This window comes from Pipistrellus hanaki (genome assembly GCF_964339955.1).
Source record: "Pipistrellus hanaki genome assembly, chromosome: 1".
Lineage (NCBI taxonomy): Eukaryota > Metazoa > Chordata > Mammalia > Chiroptera > Vespertilionidae > Pipistrellus > Pipistrellus hanaki.
In genome coordinates this window covers 9,659,409-9,674,423 of record NC_140503.1, presented here as the reverse complement: position 1 = coordinate 9,674,423, position 15,015 = coordinate 9,659,409, and the positions used below count along the sequence as shown (strand labels likewise).

The window sequence follows — 15,015 nt, the reverse complement described above, 5'->3', positions numbered from 1 at the left end:
ATAATAAATCCTAATATGCAAATCAACCAAATGGCGGAATGACTGGTCACTATGAAACACACTGAACACCAGGGGGCAGAGCTGTCTCTAGTGGTCAGTATACTCTCACTTAGCCAGAAGCTGGGCTCACCGCTGGCAAGTGCAATGGCAGTGGCGGGAACCTTTCCTGCCTCCACTGCAAGTGGGTGGTAAGGAGTGAGGGGTCCCAGACTGCGAGAGCCCCAAACTGCTAGAGGGATGTCCGACTGCCAGCTTAGGCCCGATGGGGATCAGGCCTAAGCCGGAAGGTGGACATCCCCAAGGGGTCCCACACTGTGAGAGGGCACAGGCGAGGCTGAGGGAGACCTTCCAATCCAGTGCATGAATTTCATGCACCATGTCTCTAGTACATTATATAGAATGATAACATATTTTAAATGTTACACATTGCATAAGACAAAGTCAAAAGTTTTGATTATATGATACAATTTATAAAGAAATTAAAAGGAAAGATTAGACTTTTGCAGTTCTGCAGGTATTTATCATTTTCTGGTGATCTTTTTCTTTCAAGAATCCAAAATTCCCTCTGGTATCACTCTTCCTCAACCTTGAAGAACTTCTTTTGACATTTCTTGCAGGGCAGAAATATTTGAGTTTTCTTTTATGTGAAAAAGTTTTCTTATCCTTCATTTTAAAAATTTTTGAGATATAATTCACATACTATTAAATTCATCCTTTAAAGGTATATAATCCAGTTTTGTGCTTTTTCTTTTTTCTTCTTCAGTATATTCACAAGGTTGTGCCATCATCACCACTATCTAATTCTGGAATCATCTTGATACTTGAAGGATATTTCCTTTTAATACAGAATTCTGAATTGACAGGTTTTTTTTTTTTTCTTCTTTTCTTCTAGCACTCTACATAAACATGTTCTTCCATTTACTTTTGGCCTCCATAGTTGCTGAGGTGAAATCATTCATTAAATGGGTCCTTGCTCCTGTTAGAAATGTGTCTTCTCTCTTACTGCTTTCAACCTTTGCTCTTTATCTTTGGCTTTCAACAGTTTTGCCATAATGTGACTTGATGTGAACTTCTTTGGGTTCACTGAGTCTGGTATTTATTGAGCATTATTATACCTGTACATTTCTGGTTTTCATCAGACTTGGGAAATGTTCAAAATGTGTTTTCTACCCCATTCTCTCCTCTCCTCAGATTCCAATTACATATATGTAGGATTGATATTACCTAAGAGGTCCCTGAAACTCTATATTCATTCCTTCCCCAACCCCCCAATATATTTCTCTGTTCTTCACATTAATTCCTGTTGTTCTATCTTCGAGTTCAGTTACTTTTCCTTCTGAAATGTTAAATCCATGCAGTGAATTTTTAATCTCAAATATTGTATTTTTCATTTCTAAAACTTTCATTTGATTTTTTTTCATTGTTTCTAATTATTTGATTTATTTTTTTTTTTCATTCACTGACAGCATGTTGTTTTACTTCATTGAGAATATTGTAAGAGCTGTTTTAAAATTCTTGTCTCTTATTGCCAATATCTCATTCATTTCAGGGTAGGACTCAGTTGATTTTCTTTCCTCTTGGGATATGTTCCATTTTCTTAATTCTTCATATGTAGGGTAATTTTGGATTGGACCCTTAACATTATAAATGTTTATTTGTGAAGACTCTAGATTAGGGGTGTCGAACTCAATCAGAGAAGGGGCCAAAATCTAAAATCCAGCCTAAATCGCGGGCCGAATGGTTTATTGAACAGTCATAAACTGACAATGTCATAAACTGACAGCGGAGTGCAGTGATGACAGCGCGGTGCGGGCCACATTGCAAGGCCTGGCGGGCTGGATTTGGCCCGCGGGCCTTGTGTTTGACACATGTGCTCTAGATTATTATGTTTTTCCAATGAGAGCTGTTTTTGTTGTTGTTGTTGTTGTTGTTGTTTGTTTGTTTGTTTTAGCAGGCAAATATCTTAGTTTGGCTCCTGTTTCTTAGGAGGCAGCTCTAGCCCAGTACAGATTTTTTTTATTTTTTATTTTTTTAAATTTTTAATTAAATTATTATCTTTGTACATATACCATTGTCCCCCCCATACATGCCCTCCCTCCCCAGAGTTTTGTGTCCATTGGTTGTACTTATATGCATATATACAAGTCCTTCAGTTGATCTCTTATCTACCCCAGATCTCCCTACCCTCCCTGCTATAATTTGACAGTCTACCACCTATTGCTTTACTGTCTCTATATCTATCTTTTGGTTCTTCAGTTTATAATGTTCTTTATCATCCATAAATAAGTGAGGTCATGTGGTGTTTCTCTTTCACTGACTGGCTTATTTCACTCAGCATGATGTTCTCCAATTCCATCCAGGTTGCTGCAAATGATGAGAATTTCTTCTTTTTTATGGCAGCATAATATTCCATTGTGTAGATGTATCATAGTTTTTGGATCCAATCATCTGCTGATGGGCATCTAGGCTGTTGTAAATTGTGCTGCTATGAACATAGGGGTGCATATATCCTTTCTGATTGGTGTTTCTAGCTTCTTGGGATATATTCCTAGGAGTGGGATTACTGGGTCAAATGGGAGTTCCATTTCAGTTTTTTGAGGAAGCTCTATACTGTTCTCCACAGTGGCTGCACCAGTCTACATTCCCACCAGCAGTGCACGATGGTTCCTTTTTGTCTTTAGATGGGCTGCTCTTAGTCTGTTGTATTCATGCTTAATTCAGAAGTCACTCACAGATGTGTATACACAAAATTTGAGAACTCTCCCATCTCTAGCTCTTCTCCTTCTGGGATTCCTCCACTATCTTCAATGGTCAAGGTTGACTGGTTTTAGTTTTCTAGTTTCCCTGGCCAGAGAGACTATTGTTTTTTCACCAGAGTCCCCACAGTTATGGACTGTACTCAGAAGCAGAAATCAGGGAAAAGGCAGTTATTTCCTAAAGCTCACTTGCTCCACTTGGATTGTATTAAATTCAGATTTTATAGTTTGGTGTGTGTGTGTGTGTGTGTGTGTGTGTGTGTGTGTGTGGTGTTTTTTGTTTGCTTTTTTTTTTTTTGCAAATAAGTTATCTGGTAAGGGGTTTTATTCTGACATTATAAGAAGCAAAAGTCTGCTTAATAGTAGTTTCTACTTTAACTTCAACTACTGCAATAGCAAGTTAACTTCAAAGAGTAAAATAAAATTTAAAAGGTGTATGATATAGGCCCGTCCATACGATTATTTATTTTACATTACATCTGTTAGGCAAAGTAAGTGCTCACACATCTATAATAAAAGCGTATTATGCTAATTAGATCAGACGTCCTTCCAGACGACCTTCCAGACAAAGCTGGAGCTGCAAGAAAAGCCCGTGTCCTGGGTGCCTGCTGGCAGCCAGAGGGAAGCCCAGGTCTCAGGTGCAAGAGTGAAGGAAGGTCTACTTTTGCATGAATTTTGTGCATCGGACCTCTAGTATAGAAATAAATCAGTAGCTATTATATTTAGGAATGGGAGGAATATTTATTAATTATAAAGTTTTTTTCCATTGTTTTAAAAACAAAACATAAAACATAAAAAGAAATACAGTATGGAGTTTCCTCAAAAAGTTAAAAATGGAACTCCCATTTGATCCAGTATTAGTAGTCCCACTTCTAGGATTATATCCCAAGAAACCAGAAACACCAATCAGAAAGGATATATGCACCCCTATGTTCATAGCAGCACAATTTACAATAGCTAAAATTTGGGAACAACCTAAGTGCCCATCAGCAGATGAGTGGATTAAAAAGCTGTGGTACATCTACACAGTGGAATACTATGCCGCAACTCTATAAAAAAGAAGGAACTTTTACCATTTGCAGCAGCATAGATGGAACTGGAGAACATTATGCTAAGTGAAATAAGCCAGTCGGAGAAAGATAAATATCACATGATCTCACTCCATGTGGGATATAATGAGCAATATAATTTGATAAACAAGAATAGATCCAGAGACAAATGGCAGGGGATGTGAAATGGTTAGAGAGCAACCAAAGGACTTGCATGCATGCATATTAGCATAACCAAGGGATACAGACACTGAGGCAGTGGGGGCTTGCCCGGGGTGGGAATGGCTGGGAGGGCGATGTCAACTGGGGAAAAAGTAGACATATGTGAAACTTAAGATAATTTAAAAAAAGAAAAAAGAAATGATACCATATGGAATCCTAAACAACGACAAAAACATATTAAAGCATGTGAGTCTACATGTCCAAATGTTCTCATTTCTATGCTAGTATTATTTGCCATTGTAATTAGAAGCCTTCAAGCATGAAAGTCTAAAAATAAACCACATTTCTCTTCATTAAACTGTTAACCTAAGATCAAGAGCTCAAACATCCTAGCAACAATACTAATGTTTATTAGAACAAGACTTAAAATATTTACATAACTTACTTCACACTAGAGGTGAAATAAACATCAGCCAATTACAGAAATCTTCTGCATGTCTGAGTCATTACATGCCTTAGCATAGTCCAAGAGTATTTTGATCATATGATGTGGAGTCTGCATGCCTTGGACCTCTACTATATTGAGAAATAGAACTGTCCACTGTCTTTCTTCATACATGAAAGTGAATGGTATTTTATTGTGGTTGTAGGAGCTCCTTTTCTTGTGCCAGGTATACCTCTGCCCATCTCCTTATCTAGTTCTCCCTACAGGTAAGAAAGGTTACTAAGCTGAGTATTCAATAATACAAAATTCTGACTGGGTCGTAGGTGGAGTCCAACAAGATCTGGATGGGGTTTTTTGTTTTTTGTTTGTTTGTTTTTTTGCCTCAAATTCTGGCCTGGACTGAACCCTGGAGCCGAATGGCCATTCTCTTGCACTTCTCCCCTATATGCAGTAGTCAGTTAACTAAGCAGATTCAGAAGCTCTTTGGGGACTCGGTATTTATTCACTAGTTTGCTCTCCCCTCTAACCTTCTAACTCAGACACCCCAACATGCTGGTTCCAGGATTCTAAATGGTTGGGAGGGAAGTAGGAGTTCTCACGTAGGGCTTAAGCCTATACTGCATGTATCAATGCCACTGCAATTTAAGAAGAGTTCCACACTGGTGTGCTGGAAGTTGGCACAGCTTTCATGTAATACTCTGAGTTCCACTGGCAACTGTTCCTTGCAGACAGTTCCATTATGACTTGGGGGCTAAGAGCAGATTGGACGGGCAAAGTTCGGGCATTTCTGGATTCCTGACTATACTAGCTTAATTGGCACTAAAATCATACCCCTCAACCTCTATATCCTAATTAAAATGACTAACTCCTTCCCATATAAACAATGTCTAATGAAAACTCTTCACAAATGTATAAAATAACAAAAAATATCAACAAACGTTAAAAACTTAGACTACAGCTATTTAGTTGGTACATAGCAGTATGACCATATAAATTATTTTTTTAAACATATTTTATTGATTTTTTACAAAGAAGGGAGAGGGATAGAGAGTTAAAAACATCGATGAGAGAGGAACATCGATCAGCTGCCTCCTGCACATTTCCTGCTGGGGATGTGCCCTCAACCAATGTACATGCCCTTGACCAGAACAGAACCTGGGACCCTTGAGTCCGCAGACCGATGCTCTATCCACTGAGCCAAACCAGTTTCGGCGGCCATATCAATTATTTATATCTGACATCTATTTTGAAGCCCACATCAAATGAGTTGTTAAATATTAGTAAATCTGGACTAAAACAAATATTTTTAAACTTTTCAAGGCCTACTTTAGGCCTATCTCATGTGGACAGAGCAAGGAAAGACTAAAGCTAAATGATGGAGAGGTTACTGCAGTGAACTAGATGTTTGTTGAGAGGGTCTGGTCTGAGTAGAAACAACTGACAGAATCTTGTTGAAAGGGGAAGTTGAAAGGGAAGGCTGAGAGGGAAGTTGTGGGGTTTCACCACTGATTGGGAGGTGATGGCAGGACATCCTGCGAGGGCTGCCGTGCAGGCCGTCCTAGACAAGGAACTGAAGTTCTGCGGAGAAGACAGAATGCTGATGGGGTTCAGAGCAGGCTACTCTCAAGTAGAGCACCTTGGCACACTGAGCTGTTTTAAGCCAAAGGACTCTGAGAACAGCATGTGCAGGAAGGACTCTCTGACCTTCGCCTGAAGCAGGTCATAAGCCCTTCTTCCTGTGCCAGGTGCCCTCCCTCTACCAGGAGGAAAAAGCATCCTTATCTCTGAAGACAAGGGACACAGAGAGGAGTCTGAACAAACAGGCCTTCTAAGTGTCCCCAGTTGGCTACACTTATCTCAGACCTTTGTCCTATCATACCCCGTTCCACAACTTTCCACTCTTAAGCAAAGCTAATATGAAAATGCTCAGGTTTAACCGTTTCTTCGGGTCCTTTCCTTATGAAGGCTCCTGTGTTACATAAAACTGATATTATATAAATTAGTATATTTCTTCTTGTTGATGTCTTTTGTAACAGGGATGCCCATTGAGAACTTAGAAAGATAGAGAAGAAAAGTCATTTTTCTCCCTTAAAATGCACAAGGATTTCAGGAGATGGGCAATGACTAAAACTTGTAGAAGAAAGGCCATCAGGAGACCACTGGAAAAGTCTTAATGATGAGGAGTATGGATGCAAGAAGAAAAAGAGTCAGAGAAATGGTTAGAGGATGTATAGGACATAGAATCCAAGAAAAGACAGGATATCTGATAAAAAAAAAAAAAAACAACAACAACTGATTATCAATGAGGTTAAACTGTGGTGCAATGAGACATATATAGTATGTCCCCCAAAAATGTATACACACACTTTGAATAATTATAAGAAGCAGTGTTAATTAAAATACATTTCAGCCGAAACCGGTTTGGCTCAGTGGATACAGCGTCAGTGGATACAGCGTCGGCTTGGGGACTGAAAGGTCCCGGGTTCGATTCCGGTCAAGGGCATGTACCTTGGTTGCGGGCACATCTCCAGTAGGGGGTGTGCAAGAGGCAGCTGATGGATGATTCTTTCTCATCGATGTTTCTAACTCTCTGTCCCTCTCAATTCCTCTCTGTACAAAATCAATAAAATATATATATTTAAAAAAAAAATACATTTCATTTTCAAAATTGAGCTATCAGCTGTTACAGTGTTTATACATTTTTGGGGAAACCTTGTATATTTTATCTCTGTCCCTAATTCCTAGCATACAACTCCTCAAGTTTAGGAATCTCCAGAGTGGTGTTGTGTCTTTTGTATGCTAGTGAGATAATTGGTGGCTTGGAGCCCAGCCCCTAGATAGCTTCAGGATGAGTGGCTGGTTGCTAGAAAAAAACCTAGGACTTTCAGCTTTCCCCTCTAACCTTCTCCCTGCTGGGTTTAAACTAATCAGCAATGGCCAATGATTTAATCAATTACCCCTCTGCAACTTGTCCCCCGAGCCCATGCAGCTCAACTGGCTCGCTTCTTTCACCTCCTTACTTCCACAGGGAGGCTCCCGCCACAGCTGCTGTGCTCCTCAGCAGTGAACCCGGCTTCAGGTGGAGCAGCGCTCCCCCTGTGGGAGCGCACTGACTTTCTAAATAAACTTTTGCTTGTATTTGAGTCTTGCCTCTGAATTCTTCCTCAGCCGGAACTCAAGTACCAAGGTTGCTGAACCAAAATCCGGTATAACTCTACACAAATATTTCATGTACTTATTCCCACTGTAAGTTGAGAGAGTGTCACTTGGGTTTATACATCAGTCTTTTGTGATTATAATTATAGCATATGCATGAAATCAGAGCGCACAAAAAAAACCCAACATAATGATCCAGCATTGAACCCTATTTGCCACCATCAAGGAACAGGTCATTAACAGCAATACATACGACACTGGAGTAGTATACCATTACCTTGTCAATGGTTTTCTGACTATTTTTTCATTTCAGAAGAAAAGGAGAACAATTACAAAAAGCGACATTGTGAGATTTAGTTGTAAATGCAACAGGAAGAAGATAAACTTACAGCTATTTCAGCTGAAACCAAAATAAGCCATAATTTGTTGTAAGTCGAGGATCTACAGAACACCATCAACTTCTAAAACTTAAACATTGTCACACACAAAACCTCATTCAATTTTCAGATATTTTTTTCTCTCTTTGAAACAGTAGCTCATCAATTGAAAAATAAGTAAAAGGAAACAAAGCCTAACAAGATAATAAAAAAGTTCCTGTTTTTGGTAAAGAAAGGAGTTTCAGTCTTGGCCCAAATTCCCTATTCCTCAATAACTAGTTTCACCTTCCCCTTTCTAGCACCTTCAGTATTGATGAAATCATCATTAACCTCTAATTTCCAAATACTGGTATGAAAAAGATCACATTTATCTTTTTAAAACTTTTCTTTTATTATGATCTATAACAGAGAAAGACCACCAGCAGTAGTGTGGAAGATGAACTAGAAAGAATTCACATGGGAGACAGTAAAGCCAACAAAGAGGTTGGTGCATTATTCGAGGCCAGAAACAATAAAGGCTAGACAAGGTACTGAATCAGGGGAAGAATGGAAAAAGTAGGTTCCCTTATACCTTATTCACTAATACTACTAAGGGCAACGTGAAAACATTTAAAATTTCTAAAATTATAAAATTATTAGAGGCCCAGTGCACAAAATTCGTGCACGTGAGCAGGGAGGAGTATCCCTCAGCCCAGCCTGCACCCTCTTCAATCTGGGACCCCTTGAGGGATGTCAGACTGCCCGTTTAGGCCCAATCATACTCTCACAATCCAGGACTGCTGACTCTCAACTGCTCGCCTGCCTTCCTAATTGCCCCTAACCACTTCTGATCACCCCCTAGCCACTCCTCTGCCAGCCTGATTGCCCTAACTGCCCTCCCCTGCAGGCCTGATCACCCCCAACTGCTCTCCCCTGCAGGCCTAGTCACCCCCAACTGCTCTCCCCTGCAGGCCTGGGTCCCTCCCAACTGCCCTTCCCTGCAGGCCCTGCCACCCCTAACTGCCCTCCCCTCACCTGCAGGCTTGATCGCCCCCAACTTCCCTCCCTTGCAGGCCTGGTGCCTCCCAACTGCCCTCCCCTGCTGGCCATATTGTGCACATGGGGGCAGGATTTTTGACCCCATGGGGGCAGCCATCTTGAGTGTTGGAGTGATGGTCAATCTGCATATTACTCTTTTTATTAGATAGGATAGAGGCCTGGTGCATGTGTGGGGGCCAGTTGGTTTGCCCTGAAGGGTGTCCCAAATCAGGGTGGGGGCTTCCTTGGGGCGTCGGGCAGCCTGGGCGAGGGGCCTGTGGCAGCTTGCAGGCCGGCCACACACCCCGGGCAACCCAAGAAGAGGCCCTGGTATATGGAGCTTATTTATCTTCTATAATTGAAACTTGTAGCCTTAAGTGGAGGCCTGGACCAGCCAGGGCTGCAAAAACTTGGCTTCCTCTATTACCAGGGGCAACCCTAGCCTCATGCTCTTCCAGCTCCGTGGCTGCCGCCATTTCTGTTGGAATTTATTTATCTTCTATAATTGAAACTTTGTACCCTTGAGTGGAGGCCTGGGCCCATCAGGGTGTGTGGAAAGCTTAGCTTCCTCTATCACCAAGGGAAACCTAAGCCTCCCTCCTACTGGCTCAGTGGCCGCAGCCATCTTGGTTGGGGTTAATTTGCATACTTGCTCTGATTGACTGGTGGGAGTGGCTGGTGGGTACAGCGGAGTGATTGTTAATTTGCACATTACTCTTTTATTAGATAGGATAGCTTTAAAAGAATAGTCAACTAGGAAACTTCATGTCCAGGCCATGCCATGCCATATGACTGAAGTTAATAAACACAAAAATGTGAAGACAAAAATAATTTAGGGAACAATATAGCACATTAAAAGTATTGCATAGAAGCTTTTATGACTTATTTTCAAAAGCAAGTTCCTTTAGTGTTAGTTTATAATTATGATATGATAGTTTAAAGACAATTACGCTTCAAACCAAACTCTAGACAAAGAACAGAACGGCATTATTTACACTCGCATGGCTTTCCTTATTCTTAAGTTGATACCTTCATTTACAATAGAAGTTCATGCTTCAGTATCTTGGCAAGCAAAAAATTAAACATAAATGATAAAAACTCAAACCATTACAGTATGGCGAATTATTTTGGTGTTTGTTGATATAGTTTAGATTATACCTCCCATGCAAGCAATAAAATAGTTTATAATAGTCCAAAGTAATATTCCAGAGGATCAGATTTCATTATGATGTAAGAAAACAGAGCAGCATTTTGTTTCTCCTTAGTCATAACCTCATTTTCCCACTGCAATTCTATTGTCACCTTCACACTTAATTCTATTGTGAAAAAGTACTTTATCAACACCCTTTCCTTTTCTCTATTTCCCAGACTACATGCTGCTAATAGTGCCAATTTGGTTTCTATTAACAGTTAAATGTAGCAGCTTTGAATCAAATATCAGTTTGCAATAATGTGTACTTACAACTATAAACTTTCATAGGGCTACTGCCAACTCGTTTTACAAGAATAATCCTACTCTTTAAAAAGTTAATAGTAACTCAGAGTGAACTATCTAATTTCATTCTATGAACACTGGGAACCAGAAGAACTAAATTCATCCTGTCTTGTCCCATTCTTCCTCTTCTACTTCAGTTTTAACTATGTTTTCTCCAACACAAGTCTGGAATTTAGAAGAAAAAGGCCAAGGAGTGCCCTGGAGGGAATACAAGGCCTAGAGCTCTACAGCCCCATGCCACTCCCCTGCCGTGCCCTCCTCTGCTTATTTCAAACATGAATTGCATAACCCATTCCCCTGAAACCAAATTAAGCAATTAACACTTCTAATTTTATGGCAAGGGTATCAGTACAATTATGTTGCCATGTAAAAAGTTTCAGGATCTTTTGTGCTTCTAAACATAATTATAGTGTTCCCTGGCCGTTTACATTTTTTGTTTTATTTTACAACTAGAGGACCGGTGCACAAATTCATGCGCAGGTGGGGTCCCTTGGCCTGGCTGGCGATCGAGTCCTATTGGAGGTTTGCCAGCCAGGGGAAAGGGCTGCGGGAGGTTGGCTGTGGGAGCGCACTGACCACCAGGGGGAAGCTCCGGCTCTAAGCTTCTGCCCCTTGGTGGTCAGTAAGCATCATAGCGACAGGTTGACAGGTCGTTTAGTCATAATGGTTGCTTAAGCTTTTATATATAGATGATTTCAAAATTCAAAATTGCAAAAATAACAGACACCTCCTATATTCACAATCAATTTTTAACATTCTGCCACATTTGTTTTCTCCTACTCATACACTCACACACACACATACACACTCGAATTCATAATACTTACTTTTTCTGATCTACTTCAGAGTACTTTGTGCACATCATGCATCTATACCCCCTTAATATTTCAGTATGTATTTCCTAAAAATTTTCTTACATAACCTCAGCATACTATCCTGCGGGGTTCAGGCTGAAACCAGCTCTCCAACATCCCCTGAGGGATCCCAGATTGCAAGAGGGTGCAGGCCAGGCCAAGGGACCCCACTGGTGCACAAATCCATGCACTGGGCCTCTAGTATACCTATAAAAATCTTTGGTTAATCTCCCCCCCCTTCCTCCTTTCCTCTGAGATTCATCAGTCTGTTGCATGTTTTCATGCCTGTGGTTTCCATTCCTGAGTTGAGAATCTGCCCCCCAGATGGTCAGTATGTGTCATAGCTACCGATCAGACAGTTGCTTAGGCTTTTATATATACAGATGTTCTTTACATTGTAAAAAAAAAAAAAAAAATTAAATGAGCCATGCAAAATGCTTGGCAGAGTACCTAACACATAAAGCACAATAAATGATAGCTATAGTCATTAGATTAGACACTGAACTAAGACTATGTAGTGGTGATGGTGAACAAGACACAGATAAAGGAGATATTTCAGAGTTAGATACACAACTGGAAGAGCAAATTAGTAGGCAGGGAGAAAGTAAGGTAGAGGAAGGGTCCTGGCAGGATGGAGAATGGCAAGACACTGAATAAAATACAGAAAACTGGAGGAAAAGGCATTATTCAACTTGAGAGAGTAAAGTACATGTGAGCTATCCAAATGTTTTACATTCAGTAGACAGTTGGACGTAACTAATAAAAACTCAAGAGATCTAAGCAAAAACAGAGACTTGGATGGTAGTCAAGCCTTGATAATATCTGATTTCCCAATTATAAGAAAAGCAGGCAGACAGTGGATTACCAACATGTAAGCCACAGCAGAGGGATGAAGGGCAGTGAAAGAGGGAGATGAAGTAGAAACAGCTAGTATAAACTGCTCTTTCAAAAACTGGTGAAAAGGGGGGTAACAGCAAAAACTAGATTGTGTTTGTGGGAAGAATAGTTTGAGGATCAGAGGAAGGGGAGAAAAAGTAAGTGGAGGATTTCAAAAAGAGATGTAAGAGCACAATCTGACTCAATCATCTTTATTTAATATGTTTGGATCTGTTTTTAATATACTACCTAGGAAATATGTGTTTAGCATCTAATCTGTTGGACCAATCTAATAAAGCTAAAAAATGATTTTTCTTATAAAACCTTGTCTTTTCACTCTGGCCAGTAATTCAGTCAGTTGAGCATCGCCCATTGCACCAAATGATTTCCAGTGAGGGCACATACCTAGGTTGTGGGTTCAATCCCCAGTTGAAATGCATCCGGGAGGCAACCAATTGATGTTTCTCTCTTTTCATTGATGTTCTTCTCCACCCCCTCCGCTTTCCTCCTTACCCCCTTTCTCTCTCTTTCAAATCAATAAAAACATATCCTCTAGCAAGGATTTTAAAACCTTTGCCTTTTCTTATTCAACATTACAACAACATAAGCTGCTTGAACTAATTTAATTTTAGTCAAAAGGTGACAATTGCATGCAGTGAGAAAAACAGCCTTTCCTGTGCTAGTTTGGCTTTTTTTCTTTTTTGTCAGGGGAAAATACATATACAAAACAATTTACCAGATAAGCTCTAATTTAGGGGTTATCCTGCATAGGTTGGTCAGCACATACATAACTCTGAAATCTAAAATCTTTAACCCCTGTCTGCAGGCTCCAATTAGCTCAATTCTAGGAAATAAACTTGAAAATAAGCTAAATAGCTAGCACATTAAGTTCCTTTTAACTGCCAGGTGGCAAGCTATTCTGAAGCTGTTTAGATTTGTGGTTGCGCCTCAAACCATGTCCCTGGACAGTATGCCGCTGTGGCAGAACAAGTTAAATTTAATATCCGTGCACTTTAAAATAACGCAGCCCACTTTTCTCCTGTGGCCTAGTCACCTACCCTTAAGACTCACTGTACTTTTTTGGTGTATGAAACAGCAATGTTTACTGAACCCAACTGATTTTGGGAATACATGATTGAGCCAACATGAAAACTGAGTCAATAAGAAAACAAATGCTTATAAAGCGGTAACAAACAGCCTTCCCCCACCCCACCCCCAATATGGGTACCAAATAAATTTAACTTAGAACTGAACTAAATATAAAACACTTTGAAAAGAAGAAAAAGAACATGATGCTTACTAAGATTTCTGGCATGATCTAGAGAACATGTTCAGGAACTGACCTCTATAGAAAGCACAGAGCACTTCAATGGCTGTGCCTGAAAACCTTTATCTAACTTGTTCTAAAAAGTTTCACTTGGTAGCATGTAAATTTTGTGTCAACTTGTGTGTTTTATCTATAGCTTTTAAAATTTTATATAATTTTAAAATTTTATATAATTTTAAAAGGCCAGAATAACAATTTTTAAAATAATGAAAGTACTTTTTTCTTCTTGAATGAAGAATTGCCTTTTCTTCACAATTCATAGGGGGGAAAAATCCGTAAACTCAAAACTCCCCTATATTCCTGCCATCAAATCTACAAATGCACTTGTACCTTCTCCCTCCTCCCTCCTCCTTCCTGTTACAATAGGGCCTTCTCTTATCTGAGGCCAATCTCACCACCACCGCCATCACCCTGTTCCCAGGATCCCCTTCCCAGGGACCTTGATGCTGTGAGCTATCCCCTCCTATGTGTAGTTTCAATCTCTCTCTCATGGATCCAAACTAGTGGTATTTAAGCATGTTCTAGGATCATTTGACTTAAAACAACAATAAATAACACTTCTACTCCCAAGTCCCCCATTCATCTCTGGCTAAGTCTCTCTCTTTAATCACGTGTCCTGACTGGGAATCAAACCATAACCTCCTGATTCAAGGGATGATGCTCAACCACTGATCCATACCAGCCAGGCCACAATCCTTAATTTCTGATTGTTACCTAACCAAAACCTGCATATCCCCTCTGAACTTCTGCAATAGCCTCCTATCATCTAGTCTCCCTTAATCTTTCCTCCCTTTCTTTTCACATCAATGGCAGTCATTTTTTACAAAGCAAAGTACTTCTCTAAAAACTCCTTCAATGGCTTAGCACTGGGCCTCAGGGCAGTGCCCGAACACCTCATCATAATCTACAAAACCCTGCATGAACTATCCCTGGCTACCTTCCCAGGCCCATTCCCTGTGATTCTCATGCTTGGACCTGACACCTTTCTTGGACAAGAGGCCTTTCCTCTGTAACCCCGATGAGCCTAGCCATTTTCCCTTCAGGACCATCTGTGCTGCTTCCTTTGGCAGAAATGCTTTATTCCCCCACTCAGCACCCCATAATAACAAGGTCATTACTTGAACGTCACTGCCTTAGAGTGCCAGGTCACCCTGTTAGAAACTCACAGAATCCTGTATCTTCTTCATAGAGTTTATCACAATTGCCATAGTGAATTCCATGATTATGTCTGTAAAGTCTTTCTGTTAAGTGTCATTAAATGAGGGCAGAGCCATGCCTAATTTGCTCCCTGCTAAAACCCAACATTTGGTACAAGGCCTGAATTCAACAAATCTTTAATGGGTGAAAAAAACCTGTGGCTGTTTGCCCAACTTATACATGGCAAAATTAGGTTGAAAGTATGAGTTGCTATGTGCATGACCCCAACTGTGGTGTTTCCTGACAAACAAATGCCTTTTTTTTTTTTTTTTTTTACCTAATTATGGTGTTTCCTGACAAACAA

At 40.2% G+C, this 15,015-nt stretch overlaps 1 protein-coding gene across 2 annotated transcripts in view; it reads right to left on the bottom strand.

The window, feature by feature from the left end:
• Window positions 1-15,015, bottom strand: part of RPS6KA5 (ribosomal protein S6 kinase A5) — a 120,870-nt gene that overhangs the window by 96,522 nt on the left and 9,333 nt on the right. The gene's annotated exons all lie outside the window — the stretch shown is intronic.